General features: G+C 45.2%; 1 protein-coding gene and 1 non-coding gene across 2 annotated transcripts in view; both read right to left on the minus strand.

The window, feature by feature from the left end:
- Ppp1r14c (protein phosphatase 1 regulatory inhibitor subunit 14C) overlaps positions 1-17,615 on the minus strand; it is a 116,529-nt gene that overhangs the window by 80,492 nt on the left and 18,422 nt on the right. The window lies entirely within an intron of this gene.
- Positions 15,452-15,610, minus strand: LOC123463630. Its single transcript, XR_006639037.1, has one exon. It is a non-coding gene; the product is annotated as a U1 spliceosomal RNA (small nuclear RNA).

A 17,615-nucleotide genomic window follows, 5' to 3' on the forward strand; every position in this document is an offset into this window, starting at 1 on the left:
ACCCAGGCCCTGAAAGCCAAGCGCCACATGTTCTCTCTCATATGTGGATCCTAGCTACAGATGATTGGGCTTCTGTGTGAGAATGAAAATACTTAGTAGCAGAGGCCAGTAAGTTAAAAAGGAGACATAAAGGGAAGAGAAAGGAAGGGAGGAGGGTACTTAATAGGCTGATATTGTATATATGCAAGTATAGTGATTGAGATGGGGAGGTAATATGATGGAGAATGGAATTTGAAAGGGGAAAGTGTCGGGGGGGGGGGAGGGAGGGAATTACCATGGGATTTTTTTTTTAAATATTTATTTATTTATTTGAGAGTGACAGACACAGAGAGAAAGACAGATAGAGGGAGAGAGAGAGATTGGGCGCGCCAGGGCTTCCAGCCTCTGCAAACGAACTCCAGACGCGTGCGCCCCCTTGTGCATCTGGCTAACGTGGGACCTGGGGAACCGAGCCTCGAACCGGGGTCCTTAGGCTTCACAGGCAAGCGCTTAACCGCTAAGCCATCTCTCCAGCCCGATGGGATATTTTTTTATAATCATGGAAAATGTTAATAAAAATTTTAAAAAAGAAAACAGCATAAAAAATAAATAAAAATGTTATTTAAAAAAAAAACAGGGGCTTCCGGTCAAGATGGCGACCGCCTAGCTGCACTACAAACAACGAGGGAAAAAAAGATAGATGCAGATCCTAAGAAGAGAGCTGCCCCAACATACCTCAGAAGGGGCCCAACTGAAACTAAGGACAACTGGCGAAATAAGCAAGGGTGATGTTTTCCTGTGAACTGGATACCAGCACAAAGGGGAAGGAGATCAATGCAGAGAAAAATCAACTCCTACCAAATCAGAGAGCCAGAGCCTCAGAGGCCCCCAACACCTCAGCACTGAAGCAGACCAAAAATGAACCCAACATGGCTCAGGGAAATCTTGCGGAAGAGGGGGCGGAAAGAATGTCAGAGTTACATGTTGGGTCATGATTTTCAGAGACATTTATCATACTAATAACTGGGGGCTAACTCCACAATGCACGACCCATTTTCAATAATAAGGAGGGTCTAATGGGAGGGGGTAGATCACAGATGAGCCTAAATAATGGTACCAAACTGCCTGTATTTACTGAAAAGAAAACTAATAAATTAAATTTAAAAAAAAAAAAAAAAAAAACAGTATGCTCTGGGGGCATCTGTGACAAAAGACTCAGCCCACAAGGCTAGGTCCATCCCCTCCTCTGTGACTCTCAGCCCTCTCCCTTAAAATAGTACAAGTAATAATGCAGACTCCCCTAGCCATGGGATGACAGTCCCAGAGGCTCAGCAAATGCCTCCTTTGCAGCACAAATTTTCTACTTTGGGACCAGTACGAAGTAAAATATGAGCTACTTGAGAGCGAGTATTATAGTGTCAATCGGTCTGATACCCAAACAGTGACTAACACATTAGCTATGTGGCCAGTGGGTAAACAGCATACACAGTGTGGATATTCTGGTCAAAGGGATTACTCAGCTCCTAAGAAGGATAATGAGAGATTTCATCATGCTTCTCAGAATGTCACACAGATAAAAATTTTCTAGAATTTTTCAGTAATTGTTTTGGATAACGATTGACTGCACGTAATTGAAATTGAGAGAGAATGGGTGCACCAGGGCCTTTCAGCCACTGTGAACGAACTTCAGATGTGTGCGCCCCCTTGTGTACATGTGTGACATTGCGTGCTTGCGTCACTTTTGCGTCTGGCTACGTGGGACCTGGAGATTCAAACAAGCATTCTTAGGCTTCACAAGCAAGCGATCTACAATGTATGGAGATGGTAAAGCATTATATTGCATACTATAAAAAATACAATTTTCCTTTGTCAGTTATAGCTTAATAAAGTTGGCTATGGGGAGACTACTGAATAAGCAAATTTATTTCAACTGAAATGAAAAACTAAATCATGGAACTAAGATAGGCGTTGAGCTTTGGAGGGTGGACAGGATACTGAGAGAGGAAAGTTTCAGAAGGAGAGCTATTGGGGAAGGTGTGAGCTGGACTCCTAATTGGGGCCTCTTGAATCTGGGATGAGAAACTGGGTTGCAAAGGAACCTAAGGTCTAAGGCTAGGAAGATGACCCCATGGCTAACAGTGGCAGCTTGCAAAGCCAGCAGCCCAGGTTCCATTCCCCATTATCCATGTAAAGCCAGATGCACAAAATGACACATGCATCTGGAGTTTGTTTGCAGTGGCAAGAGTCCCTGGCAAGCCCATTCTCTTTCCCTTCCCTCTCTCTCTCTCATAAACAAAAATATTTAAACACAAGAACCTCAGGTCTACAGACAGCAACACCTCAGTGCGTGGCCTCCCACCTACTAGCTGAGTGACCTTGACCTAGTCACTCAAACCTCTCTGTGCCTCAGTTTCTTGACCCCTTGTTGGCATTGCGTGAACAATGATTAAGACAAAGCAGGGCTGGAAAGATGGCTTAGTGATTATGTCACTTGCCTGCAAAGCCTAAGGACCCAGGTTTGACGCCCCAGAACCCACATAAGCCAGATGCAAATGGTGGCACATGTGTCTGGTGTTCATTTGCAGTGGCTAGAGGCCCTTGCTTGCCCATTCGCTCTCCTCTCCCCCAACCCTTTCTCCATAATAAATATTTAAAAAAAAAAAAAAACAAAGACAAAGCAGATAAGAAGCCCATAGCAAGGAGGCATCATTAGGGACTGAGAAGTACTGAGTGGAAGCATCAGTCTACAGAACAGAATGGGAAAAAGGAAGTCAATGTGGAAAGATTTGATGGTTAGAGGATGTAGGGAGCTTAGCTTTCATTCAGGGAGAAATTTAAGCCACCCGACAAGTCCAGCGGGCACCTCTAGACAGTTCTCAACAAGGGGAGAGTCTGGAGATGGGAGCCCATAACCAATGCCCGTGGGTGTTGGAAGGCTGGGCACAGATACTATTCAGAGGAATTGAAAAGAAGTAGGAAAATAAGGTACAGGAAATTCCAAGTGGCGTTAGACATTGAAAGGAGTTAGAAACAAACTCCACTGATGCAATATGGTCCCCAGAAAGAGAAGGGTACTAGTGGGGAAACAGAGGGAGTCTGAGTCAAGACTACAGCTTAAACATATGGGATCCCTATTAACTTCTCAATTTCGTAAGTATACAAGTTTATATAAAATGTTAATGCTGGGGGAAGCCAGACTAAGGGGGGCATGGGAAGCATCTGTGCTATCACTGTGTATCTAAAATTATTTTTTAAATTTTTTGCTTATATTTATTTATTAGAGAGAGAGAGAATGGGCACACCAGGGCCTCCAGCCACTGCAAACGAACTCCAGACACATGCACCCCCTTGTGCATCTGGCTAACGTGGGACCTGGGGAACCGAGCCTCGAACCGGGGTCCTTAGGCTTCACAGGCAAACGCTTAACTGCTAAGCCATCTCTCCAGCCCTCTAGAATTATATTTAAGAGCAAAATAAGACTGCCCAGGGTTTTTGTGTGACTCACACACCAAGAGTGAAGATGGAGATCAGGTCAAGCCCCAGATCAAGAGCTGAAGTGATGAGTGGGCTGAGTGACTAAAAGCAGTATGAATACTGGGGAAGCTGAGGAGGTGTCCAGACCTGGACTGCGGCCATGACCTTGAAGCCCACACTCATCCATGTGACCAACATGGACGAATCTGGCTTCTTGAGGACGTGCAGTGGCTGACTGCCATCTCAGGTTTCCAGGCTCACGGTCCCTGTGATAGGATGTTCCCGCACGTTTTGCTTTCCGTTCTGGCCACTGCCCGGTAGGTGGCACTTCAAGAGAACTGTATCTTTAGATAAGGAGCTTCTATTTTGAGGAGCATAATAAGAAAACAACGTCCACCATGTCGTCGGCTGTCACCACCAGCCCAAGTGAGGAAGAATCACACAGCTGTCGAGCAGGGGAGCAGTGTGCCTCGCTTCGTGTGCTTCCCACACTACCATGGGACTGCAAACAGCAAGCTACCAGGGTTAACGCACCCCACCACACCACAACCCCCCACCATACACACATATAGCTCTACCAAAGAGCTGCATGTTGTCATGAAAGCATTAACAGTGGGGGTTAGAGAGATCATGGCCTGAGGCCTTTCACGACAACTTGAGCCACTGGTCCAAAAAATAAGATATCCATATATGTGATATACATAGACACATATATACTATATAATAATCATGCATAAGTTACCTATAACCTATATAATTAATGTCCTTTTTAATTGATTTGATACTTAGTAATGAATTTATTTATATGCACATGCGTGTATGTCTCTGTGTGTGCATGGATGTGCAACTATAAATAAATACCAGATGCTATGCTTGTGCCACCTTTTGTGTGTGTGTGTGTGTGTGTGTGTGTGTGTGTGTGTGTGTGTGTTTGATTTTCTTGAGGTAGGGTCTTACTCTAGCCCAGGCTGACCTGGAACTCTAGCTCCAGGCTGGCCTTGAATTTATGGCAATCCTCCTCCCTCAGCCTCCTGAGCTCTGGGATTAAAGGCAGGTGACACCAAGCAAGCCCATTTAGCTTATGCCACTGTTGGAGTCTGGTTTTATGTGGGTACTGTGGAATTAAACCCAGGCTGACAGGCTTTGCAAGCAAGTCCCTTTATCTACTGAGCCATCAGCCCAGTACCCAGTATTTTCCTTTATTCTTTTAATGTGCATGTATGCTGTGCATATTTATAATTGCAGAGGACAACTTTGGGGCATTTGTCCCCTTTCTTTCCACCTCCCTTTTGAAACGGGGTCTCTCTTGTTTTGGCTGTCATGTGTGCACCAGTCCAGCTGGCCCATGAACTTCCAGAGTCTCCTGATTCTGCCTCCCATTGAAATAGGCACATGGGGATCACAGATACTTGCACCACTTTGAGTCTGGCTTCACGGGGGTGCTGGGGGACTGAACTTGGGCAGGCGTGCCTTGTCCCTTTATAGAGGGTCGATGCACAAGCAAAATAATTCTTCAGGGAAATGCCTAATAAGCTCTAATAAACATTTGTTGATTTTATTTATCTACATGGTTTTGTGATCTTTGAAGTAAACCCTACTTAGATAAAATATGTCTTGGGCTAATTACAAATTCGAGAACCAGGCTCATGAGAATAAACTTTGAGGATAACCAGAGAAAGATATTAAATTGCAGCTCTGCTCTGTAGCCCAAAGAAGGGCCCCTGCTTTCAAGAGTGTGCGTCAGTCATGGATTCCATGTGGGACATGAGAAATCTGAGCATCAGACGCACTGGGGGATTCTGTGACCAGACTCTAGACAGAATCGATGTATCGGGCAGAAAGGTCAGAAGATCACCTCTAATATCTTTTCTAACTGTGAGCTCCTGGGATCCTCATTGTGGAGAAAATAAAATTACAAAGGGTCCCCTGGCGTCTTCAGTGGACTATGGTGAGCTGGTGCACCAGCTCATGAGAGATGGCTGTGTTTTTAGAAACTTTACAATCCAGCCGTGAGGCGCAGTAATCAGAGGGTGTTTAAGACATCAAAGCGGCTCTGAAGGATACTATCTCATTAGACACATGTCATTGTACATTTGTCTAAATCCTCGGGCTGGACCACACGAAGAGTGACCTCTACTGTGGGGAACATTGATGTGCCAACAAACAATGCAGGCGCCCTGGTTTTGACAAACGTACTATCCCAATGAAGGGTGCTGATGGTGGAGGAGGCTGCGCATGCATGGAAGCGAGAAGTCCATGGCAAACCATGCCTTGCCTTCAGTTTTGCTGAGTGTCTAAAACCGTTCTAAAAAGCCCATTTAAAAAACCATTCAGGGCTGGGGAGATGGCTCAGTGGTTAAAGACACTTACTTGCAAAGTCTGCTGGCCTAGGTTTAATTCCCCAGTGCATATGGAGTTTGTTTATAGTGGCAAGAGGCCCTGGCACACTGTGGTGGTCTGATTCTGGCGTCCCCCCAATAAACTTAGTGTTCTGAATGCTACGTTCCCAGCTGATGGAGATTTGGGAATTAACACCTCCTGGAGGCAGTGCATTGTTGGGGGCGGGCTTATGGGTGTTATAGCCAGTTTCCCCTTGCCAGTGTTTGGCACACTCTCCTGTTGCTATTGTCCACCTTATGTTGGCCAGGAGGTGATGTCCACCCTCTGCTCATGCCATCACATTTTCTGCCATCATGGAGCTTCCCCCTCAAGCCTGTAAGCCAAAATAAACCTCTTTTTACCACAAGCTACTCTTGGTTGGGTGATCTCTACCAGCAAGGAGAACCTGACTGCAGCATATACCCATTCATTCTCTCTTGTTGCAAACAAACAAATACACAAACACAAAACAAAGTAGCTTAATGTACCTTGAAAAACCATGCTAAATAAAAGTGAATAAAGATTCATAGCAATAAGGATAGGAAGATCATATAACTTCTCTACATAGAAGAGCTTTCTTCTTAGAAATGAACTCCAAGTTCTTCACTGTGAAGAGCAGGGTCCTTCCTTCCGGGACCTCCAAGACTCTGTCCTCCCTTCCCCCACTCCTTCCTTCTCTCCTCAACCATTTCACGGAAATAAAAGCCCTGAAGAAAGGGAGGTGACTTCCATCTCTTTAGCTTACTTGGGTAGACAAGCACATGATGCACTATACTGAATATCAGCTGAATTCCGTTCTCATCAAACATGTATTCTGACTCCTGACGCCTTGTGTGGCTGGAGACACTTACCCTGTGTGGCTTCACCCATGCTTTCCGTTCTAGTATCCATTATCACTAAGTGGCCAGACTTCACTCTCCTCTCCTCAGAAAGTGAAACCCATATTTCAAGTAAAATCTGGACAGAATGGGGACTAGAACGGAAGGGACAGCGTATGACTTCTGAGGCAAAGTCACTAAAGACAGTAAAACTTCTTCCTGATTTTCTTGAAATGTTCTCTTGGAACTCAATCTCCAAAGCCAGGCGTGGTAGCACACACCTTTAACCCCAGCACTCAGGAGGCAGAGGTAGGAGGATCACCATGAGTTCGAGGCCAGCCTGAGACAATGTAGTGAATTCCAGGTCAGCTTGAGATAGAATGAGAATCCCCCTGCCCAAAACAACAACAACAACAAAAAAAACTCAGTCTCCAAACTCAAAGGAAGTAATGTGTGACAAAGCTCATAGGGCTCCATTCTCCTGAGCTTTTTTTTTTCAGATGCTATCAGTATGTCAGCTTTCACTTCTAGATATTTCCCAGTGGAGCAGCCTTGCTCATTATTTACAAACCATAGTGAGCTAAGAAACAAGAAAAACAAACTTGGGAACTGGAGAGATGGCTTACTGGTTAAGGCATTTGCCTGTGAAGCCTAAGGACCCAGGTTCAATTACCCAGCACCCACGTAAGCCAGATGCACAAGGTGGTGCATGCTTCTAGAGTTCATCTGCAGTGGCCAGATGCCCTGATGCAAACTTTCTTTCTCTCTCTCTCAGATAAATAAATTTAAAAAAAAAAACATTTTAGAATCATTTTTAGGGTAAGATTAACAACCTCCACCCCACCTACCACCAAGTCTCTCCCAGCCAGGCTCTCCCTGCATTTCCATGTTATTCCAGCTCTCTTTTAGGTTTTACAGGGGTTTCAGATGGTTCCTGATACCGACTTAGTGGCTTCTGGGTAAGCGGGGTTTCACTAAGTGCATAAAACAAACTAAAAACAAAGAATACAGAGATATGTTGACTAAGAATCTTGGCACTTAAGACGGAATCAATGGCACCGGCTACTCTGCTTCTTTAGAGTCTATCTCCTCTTCCCAAGGTGGACCCCAGCTGCATGGCTGCCTCTCTCTACGTTCGCCTAAGTCTTTAGAAGGGCTGATACTGGCCACCAGCCACCAGCAGAGGTGGTCAGGAGGGGCTGGCAGAAGCAGCCCTACCTCCCAACAGCCACTCCCTGCAAACTGAGCCCCCATGAGGGCATCTGCCACTCCTTGGTGCTCCTCACTCGAATCCCTCCATGGAGGAAGGAGCAGAGAGGCTCTGGGGACGTCCTAAGATAATGGAGCAAGATGGTGGCCTCTGGAGCAGCCTGCAGGGCTCTCTGCTTCCCCGTGGACAGACAGCACAGGTACCGGCAGTGGTCACCACGGGTCCCACCTGCCCTGCGCTCCGATGAAGTGACATAATCGGTACATCCTGAGTCCACACTCACTTCCTGGAAACACGTTTTTCTGTTTCCCTTATCTGGTGCAACATTTTGAAAATGAGAAAAGAGTTTTTAATGAATACTGTGCTTGTTGTTTAAAAAAAAAAATCTTCTATAGAATAGAATAGTTTGATAGCAACATAAAAGCTCAAATTCTGAGACTTGCTGCTTGTTTACCCGGACTGTCTCTCTCTCTCTCACACACACACACCCGCACATATGCACACACATTTAAATAACTATAATGAAGCAAAACTCCCCCAGAAATAAAATAAAATTGCCAAAATTACCTTAACTGTGCTGTGTGTTTAACTTGCCGAGAAAGAATCAACAAATGTTCTAAAAGTAAAAATAGAAATTATGGAAAGAATCCAATTATTCAGTTCTACTTTATACCCAGCCAGGGTGAGATAGTAAGAGGAAGGTCAGCTGGACTTCCCAAGAACTCTGGCCAGCAACGTCAGTCCAAAACCATAGTTTTATCTATTGAAAAAAAAATTAGTCTAATAAATTCTTCTCTAAAATAGAGTCTGAGTGCCTTTCTTCTCAGCCTTGTGCTTCTGGGGAAGGACTTGCAATAGTAAAGGCAATATCAGACTTGTCTTTCAACCAGCTGGCAACTGTTGACCACTCATGGTACAGGTGCCAAGTACCACAGTAAGAGCACACTGAGGGCTGGAGAGATGGCGTAGTGGTTAAGGCGCTTGCCTGCGAAGCCTAAGGACACATGTTCGATTCTCCAGATCCCACATAAGCCAGACACACAAAAGTGAGGCAAACGCAAGGTCGCACATGCCCACTAGGTGGCGCAAGCATATGGAATTCGGTTGCAGTAGCTGGGGCCTTAGCACACCAATTCTCCCTCTCTCTCTAAAATAAGATTTAAATTTAAAAAAATAGAAAAGAGTACACTGACCAATATAGGAAGCCCTCCCCTCCACCCAACATTCAAACCCACACAACCAAATCTAACTAGAGGCAACATGCAAGGGCCCCTGCCTTGGTCGGTTTGGGCTGCTATGAAAGAACCCCATAGGCCAGGTGGATAAACAACAGAAATTTATATCTCATGTCTAGAAGCCAGAAAAACCCAAGATCAAGACACCCGTAGAGCCCATGCCTGGGAGAAGACTCTTTGTGGTCTCATCATACTCACGAGAATTCTACCCTTAGGATCTACCCATCTCCCAAGGGTGCCATCTTTACATACCATTATGGTCCTCAGCCATACCAACCTCAATGTGCCCAGTCTCATTTAAATACCATTATGTTGAGTGAAGGGGTCAACATATTTATTAGGGGAAAGCACAAGCATTCTGCACCCCACCACACCCTTATGATACATTGAATATCATTATATACATTAGCACATGTGATTTTCATGTGCAGTTTGCATTGATTTTTCAGTAAACAGTTCTCTGGGGAGAAAAATGAATCTTAACCCATAAACTATATTGCAATGTACACAAAACCAATTTGGGGTCAATTATAGACCTAAAGATAGGAAGTAAAAATAATGAGACATGTAAAAGATAACAGGAGAAATTACCTGTGATTTGGAGCAAAGGGTGTCTTAAAGAGGAGGCAAAATGAATGAATCAACCATAAAGGAAAAATGGACAGATTCGGAAACATGAAAATACAGAACTTCTGTTCATCAAAACACACCATGAGAGGAGTGCACGGGGTAACTCACAAAGCAGGGGAAAATTCTTACAATGTGTATTTCTGATAAAGGATCCATACACAGGTTGTATAAAAAGAGCAGTCCTAAACAGATAAGACAGATAAATCAAACCTAAAATTGTTTTTGCCTTTTTTTTAAAAATTAGCATTACACACACACAAAAAGAGAGAGAGAGAGAGAGAGAGAGAAACTCACAGAACCAATAAACATTTCGGGAGAGCTGACCTCCTAAAATAAGAAAAGGAAGGCTGAGCAAGGAGGGATTGGTCTTCTGCTCAAGGTGACCTTCCCTCCCTTCTAGCTTCCCTTCCATCCTATGGACGACGACACCATCCTCACCAGACAGTTCGTTCTACCCCCCAAAATCTCAAGACACTCCAATTTCCAAAAGCGTTTTGACTGCTCATTCTGAAAACGTAGAGTTCTTAGTGTGTATTCTCTTTTTCCTTAAGTGTATATACTTTTATTTTCCTTTTACAGTCTGCCATCCTCTAAAAGAGAAGACAACAAAACACCATCCGTGAGCTGCTCCGAACGTTCTGAAGCCTGCGGCAGGAGGGGTCCTGTACCCGGCTCTGCGCCCGACATCCCTCCACGGCTCCCGCTGAAGCTCAGCTGCTTGTGCAGCGAGATGACCGGGCAGGACCCTCAGGAGTTGGGGAGGCTGTGAGGACTCCGCTCTTCCAAGCACTGTTACCTCGGGAATGGGTGGGTTATCCCAGGAGGGCGTGTCTACGGAGAAGATGCGATGCTTTGGTCTAATTTTCCTCCGTGTCCCGCACACGTTCATTTGCCTTCCCACCAGCGCCATGCCCTTGGACTTCTCAGCCTCCAGAATGTGGCCAAAAAGCTACTACGGTTTGCAAATTACCCAGTCCTTCCTGCTCTGTTGCAGTGTTAGAAAATAGTTAAAATATATATATTTTTTCTTACCCATGACAACAAAAAGAGTGGGGTACATACACATGCCCACGCCCTTTTAAAAATAATGTGTAGGGTTCTTCTTTTGTGAAAGAAATACATATTTATTGCACAAAGCATAAATAAAATTGAAAGTGCCCATAATGGCACTGAAGTAGCATTATTTATTGTCATTGACTATCAGTTGCTCCCATGTCTTTTCTAAAAGCTGCCTTATGAGAAAAGATTTATGTCCAGAATACACATTACTTATTAATACTTAATTCAAGTATAATAGTAATTACAGGAAGGTAATTACTTAAAGCAAACCATTCTGATATATCGATTACTCTATACTCCTAAAACCTGGTGTATGGCCTAAGAAATTCAAAATACACAAACAAACAAAACACCTCATTAGCCTCTATCCCTTTTTCGGTCAAAGAACACACCTTTAATTTAAATATATGTATTGGGCTGGAGAGATGGCTCAGCAGTTAAAGGTGCTTGCTTACAAAGCCTGCCTGACTGGCTTTGATTCTCCAGCACCCACATAAAGCCAGATGCACAAAGTGGTGCATACATCTAGAGTTTGTTACAGCAACAAGAGGTCCTGGAATGTGCAAACTCTTTCTCTCTTTTTTTCTCTCTCTCGCCATAAAGCCTCCAGAACTCCAAAACTGCTCTCTACACACCTAGTATGGTTGGACTCAGAACTGCCCCCCAAACATACCATAAGGCCGGACTCCAAGATGCAGCCCCCAGGGACACGCCCTGACAGCAGGAATCTGCCCACTAGGGACTCAAGTAGGAAGGTTCATCAAAAGGGCCTGTGTCTATAAAGCTAGACGTTCAAGCTATTGCGTGGCATATGCACCTGGAGTTCGTTTGCAATGGCAAGAGGCCCCAGCGCACCCATACTCACTCTCACAAAAAATAATAATTTTTTTTGTCTACTCTTTTAAAGAAATAACTCAAGGGCTAGAGAGATGGCTTAGCGGTTAAGTGCTTGCCTGTGAAGCCTAAGGACGCCGGTTCAAGGCTCAAGGGGTCACAGGCGTCTGGAATTGGTTTGCAGTGGCTGGAAGCCCTTGCATGCCCATTCTCTCTCTCTCTCTCTCTCTCTCTCTCTCTCTCTCTTTCTCTCTGCCTCTTTCTCTCTCTGTCCGTAGCTCTCAAATAAATAAATAAAATAAACAAAAAAATTTTTAAAAAGAAATAACTCAATACCCTCTTATAAGACATAAGGAAATGTGATGGAACCATAGAAACTTCTGAGATGAGACAAATTGCTCCAACCATTAATAGGAAGCCATATATATATTTAGGAACTTTCCAAATGTGATTTTGTAAACTGAGGCCCAAGGAAGGAAGATACAACGTCACATAACCCCCTGTCTTGCAACCCTGGAATACAGTTTGGGATGCAGCAATGCCTCAACAAATGGCCAGCGTGAGACTATCAGTTCCCCTCTGTTTTCAATGCCGTCTTGGTCTCCTGTTTTGCCCTCCTTCGCAGCTTGTAGTACAATGTCAGTGACAAACTGTCTCCTCGTTTTATTCAGTTTTAGAACTAGGCCTTAACTCAAGTTTGGGATTTGGATACAGCCCACCATCCATGTTTAAGAGCTCTGAGGTTTGGCCACTAAATGCTTTCAGAGACTCGGGCTAGATTAGGGGACAGCTTGTCTATCGACATGCAGACAGGCAGATAAACATCTACCTGCCTAAAACTGCTTCTGGTATAAGCTTACTAACTGCTGAGCCTGTTGAGGTTTCGTGAAGAAATGGAACATCTCAGCTTAACAAAAGACACTTGTCTCCCAGAGCCACTGCATGTTGGTTTTGGAACAGTAATATTTGTAGGGTGTTTTCATTACAGCAAGTATCACCATGTTTTAGCACCAAATCAATGACTCATTTTCTCCTGACTTGTCAGAGAGCTGCCACGCCCCAGTGCAGACCTGAGAAAATACCGTTGACTAATTGGAATCATAGAGCGTTCCCTCGCAAGAGCCAGGAGAGCCATCTGCACCCCTGTGGAAACCAGCACTGTATGGCCTTGCTCAAAACACATTCGAGTCCCGTTAGTACCAGCAGCAATGAAGGCAGTGGGCTGGAGAGATGGCTTAGTGGTTAAGCGCTTGCCTGTGAAGCCTAAGGACCCCTGTTCGAGGCTCAATTCTCCAGGACCCACGTTAGCCAGATGCACAAGGGGGCGCATGCGTCTGGAGTTCGTTTGCAGTGGCTGGAAGCCCTGGCGTGCCCATTCTCTCTATCTATCTACCTCTTTCTCTGTTACTCTCAAATAAATAAAAATGAACAAAAACTTTTTAAAAAAGAAAAGAAGAAAAGAAATGAAGGCAGTGAGAGCCGCCTAGCCTGAGAATTTCTTCCAGGGAGATGGTGAGGGCCACCAGGGAGACTCAGAGTTCATCGGAGCAGAAATCCACAGGCTAAAGAGCGCTTGACACTAAAGGAGACTGTAACATACCCACCGAGGCTCAGGGGCCACTGCAGAAGGAAGAGGGGTGAAGCCACATGGGGGGCAGGACTACCCTGAGGCACTGCTCCCCACAGAGACTGACTGATGTACTCATGACCTCACTGGGAACACTATTAGCCCAGCTGAGGAAGGCCCTCCGTGGAATGGGAGCGGCACAGAAGCGGTACAAGAGAGTATCCCAAGGGGACCGCGACCAACCTGCAACTTGTTCACACAGTAAAGTCATAATTAATAAAAAATGTTAAAAGTCATAATTAATTAATTTTTTTAAATAAATGAAAGTGATTATGTCAGTTGCACTACCCAATATGTAAGTGTAAGAAAGGGCTGGAGAGATGGCTTAGTGGTTAAGGCACCTCCCTACCAAGCCTAACGACCTGGGTTCAATTCCCCAGTACCCACATAAAGCCAGAGGCACAAGGTGGCTCACGCATCTGGCACAAGCCTTGTTTGCAGTGGCTAAAGGTCTTGGCAAGCCCATTCTCATTCTCTCTCTCTCTCTTCCTGTCTCTCTCTACTAAATAAACAAAATATAAAATGTACGAGAAACGATATTAATAGAAAGAACTTGAGCAAAAGCATCTATTAACATGAGCAAAACAAGCTGTTAGCAGGTTTTCACATTTTATTTAGAAACAGCTCTACATTACTTCTGTCACATCAAAATTAATACCCACGACATTCAAATACAAAGGATAAGATAACACACTGCGTGTCCTGTCGTTTATTTAAAATTCCTGGGAGCTGCGCTGTTGCTATCTCAGTGGTAGAGTGTACCAGGGCACACTTGACATGTGCAAGGCCTGGGTTTGATCCCCAGCACTGTAAGAATAATAAGAGCTTCGTGTGTGTGTGTGTGTGTGTGTGTGTGTGTGTGTGTGTGTGTACGCACACACGAATGTGGAAGCCAGAGGATAATTCTGGGTGTCATTCCCCAGGTGATGGCCACCTTCTGTGTGGGACAGGATCTATCACTGGCCTCGAGCTTGCCAAGTAGATCACACTAGCTGGCCAGCAAGCCCCAGGATCCACCCATCTGTCTCCCCAGCGCTGGGATTGTAAGCACACGATTCCACGCCCACCTTCTTGTATCTTAGGCTCTAGAGATTGGACTCAAATCCTCGTGCTTGCCAAACAAGCACTCTACCAACGGGGTTACCTTCCCAGCTCCAAGATTTCTCTCTCAGCCTCAAATGACAGTGTGGCACCAGTTCCACCTGTATTCGATGGACAGGTGGGAAGCTCAAGGGTCCGTTTCAACCTGCTGTTGCTGCCTGCTGGCGAGCAAAGGAATAAGCAGCCCACACTCCTGCGATTCCAATGAAATGAGTAACAGGAGAGACTTGTCTGGTTGACCAGTCAAACGTGCTAGAATACAGAGAATGTGTGACCCTGTCAGGGGCCCGCGGGTGAAGCTCCCACCCGAAGTCTAAGGCCACGCTTGCCCCCTCCATCATGGACTGTTTAAGCTCAGGTATGTTACGAAGCCTCTCTGAGCTTAACTTTGCTCATTAAAAAATAAAGGGGGGCTGGAGAGATGGCCTAATGGTTAAGCGCTTGCCTGTGAAGCCTAAGGACCCCAGTTCGAGGCTCGATTCCCCAGGACCCACGTTAGCCAGATGCACAAGGGGGCGCCCGTGTCTGGAGTTTGTTTGCAGTGGCTGGAAGCCCTGGCGTGCCCATTCTCTCTCTATGTGCCTCTTTCTCTCTCTGTCTGTTGCTCTCAAATAAATAATTTTTTTAAAAAAAGCACCAGGGTAACTCCCCACATATGAAAGCTACTCTTACTGTTGGTTAATGAAGCTTCTCTTTTCAGATGACAGTGACAGCTCTTCTTAAAGGTTAACCTAATTAAATGCCAAAAAATAATAATAACAAAAGAAAAAAGGAACAGGGAGAATAGGTAGGGTAACTGTAAGAATCTGTACTCACGGGTTTCAAATTTAACTCAAAAGCCAATAGCTGGGCTTGAGGGATGGCTTAGTGATTAAGGTGCTAGCCTGGACCCACGTTCAATTCCCTAGGACCCACATAAGCCAGATGCACAAGGTGGTACATGCATCTGGAGTTCATTTGCAGCGGCCAGCAGCCCTGACATGTTCATATTCTCTCTCTCACTTTCTCTCTCTCTCTCTCTCTCTCTCAAATAAATAAATAAAAATAAAAATATTTTTTAAAAAGCCAATAGCTGAGTGAAGTTTTAAAGAAAACAATTATTCTAGAGGAGAATGCAAACGCAGTCCCCAACTGCTCAAATTATACAGTCGGGTTTCGCGCATTTGGGGAAATTGTGGGAGTCGGCACATCTAGGGTGCAATGGATAAGCCTTACCCTAGAAAATCTCCCCCCTTGATCATGCTGTCTCCTTCCAGGTAAGTACAGAAAAATCTGTGCCAGACATGGTGGCGCACACCTTAAATCCCAGCACTTGGGAGGCAACGGTTGAAGTATCACTGTGAGTTCGAGGCTAGCCTGAGACTACATAGTCAATTCCAGGTCAGCCAGAGCTAGGGAGACCCTACCTCAAAATCAAACACATATGTTTGTTTGTTCCGTGTGTTTGTGTGTATACGAGTGTGTGCACACTGGTGCACATCTGCCATGGCACACACGTAGACATGAGAGGACACAGACAAATCATTTTTTTAAAAAAAAAAAGGTTTCTGGGGCCAGGTGTGGTGGCGCACACCTTTAATCTCAGCACTCGGGAGGTTGTGGGTAGGAGGATTGCTGTGAGTTCGAGGTAAGCCTGGGGCTACAGAATGAGTTACAGGTCAGCAAGACCCTGCCTCAAAAAAAAAAAATGGTTTTGGGGTCGGAGAAGATGGCTTCGTAGGTAAAGTGCTTGCCATGCAAGCATGAGTACAAGCTTGGATTCCCAGAATCCATGTAAAATGCCCGTGCCAAGTATGGTGGCACATGCCTGTAAGCCCAGAGCTGGGGAGGCAGAGACGAGAATCTGTGGGGGTCACTGCTACCTAGTCTAGATGAAGCAGTGAGCTCCAGGACCAGGGAGAGACCCTGTCTCAAAGAAGGTGGAAAGTGAATGAGGAAGGCCCTGACTTCAACCTGTGGTCCCCACACTCAAGCACACACACACACACACACACACGTGAATATGCACACACACAGATGCACACACACAAAAAAATAATCATTAATAAATAATTTGGGCTGGAGAAGTAAGAAAGGCACTTTCTTGCAAAGCCTGATGGCCTGGGTTCAACTCCCCAGTTCCCACATAAAGCCAGATGCACAAAGTGGCACTTGTATCTGGAGTTTGTTTGCATTGGCAAGAGGCCCTGGGGTGCCCACACTCTCTCTTTCTCTCTCTCTCTCACTCTCCCTAAAATAAATGTTTTCCAGGGCTGGAGAGATTGCTTAGTGGTTTAGCGCTTGCCTATGAAGCCTAAGGACCCTGGTTTGAGGCTTGATTCCCCAGAACCCACATTAGCCAGATGCACAAGATGGCACGCGCATCTGGAGTTCATTTGCCATGACTGGAGGCCCTGGTGTGCCCATTCTTGGTCTCTCTGCCTCTTTCTCTCTGTCGCTTTCAAATAAATAAATAAAAATAAAAAATGTCTTCTAATCCAAGCCTTACATTCCTTGTCTCCCCCTATTGGAGACCCATCACATGCGACATCTTGTCCAGGAAAGGGTGGCTTCTGTCCCACTGTAGCTGGAGGATGTTAGCCACTGCAGTTAGAAGACCCTTAGCTGAATTAGTTTAACTCATCTCTCATGTTTGCCTTGAGAGCAACAGATTCTGATTTCTTATGTCTTGGGTATCATCTCTCCTTTAATAAAATTTTCTTTCTCACCAGGCGTGGTGGTGAACGCCTTTAATCCCAGCACTTGGGAGGCAGAGGTAGGAGGATCACCGTGAGTTTGAGGATACCCTGAGACTCCATAGTGAATTCCAAGTCAGCCTGGGCTACAGCAAGACCCTACCTTGAAAAACCAAAAAAAAAAAAAAAAAATTCTCTTTCTCCAATGCAGAGCAAGCTTTACGAATCAAAGGTGGAGGAGGGCTAATCAAAATCTAAGAGTACGCAGATAAATCATATGGAATCCTCTGGTTTCAGACAATGGAACACTCAGGAGCCATAGATTGTTGTTAGAAAATTTTCAGTGCCAGGGATGGGATATCTTCCAGTCCCTGATGCCCCCAAAACACTATAGGCCACTGCCAAGGCCCTTGGTTTCCCACCAGGAATAGATGGTGAGACCCTATTGCTGAAGACATCACATACTTGGGCTGCAAAGCCACTGAGAAATCCTGCTGGAACTGAGCTGATAACCTCCTCCATGTAGACCAGCTGACAGAAAGCTGGAAGAAGCCATTCTACATGAAGTTCAATGGGAGAAAGAGATACCACCAG

The sequence above is a fragment of the Jaculus jaculus genome, chromosome 9 (assembly GCF_020740685.1).
Source record: "Jaculus jaculus isolate mJacJac1 chromosome 9, mJacJac1.mat.Y.cur, whole genome shotgun sequence".
Taxonomy (NCBI): Eukaryota; Metazoa; Chordata; class Mammalia; order Rodentia; family Dipodidae; genus Jaculus; species Jaculus jaculus.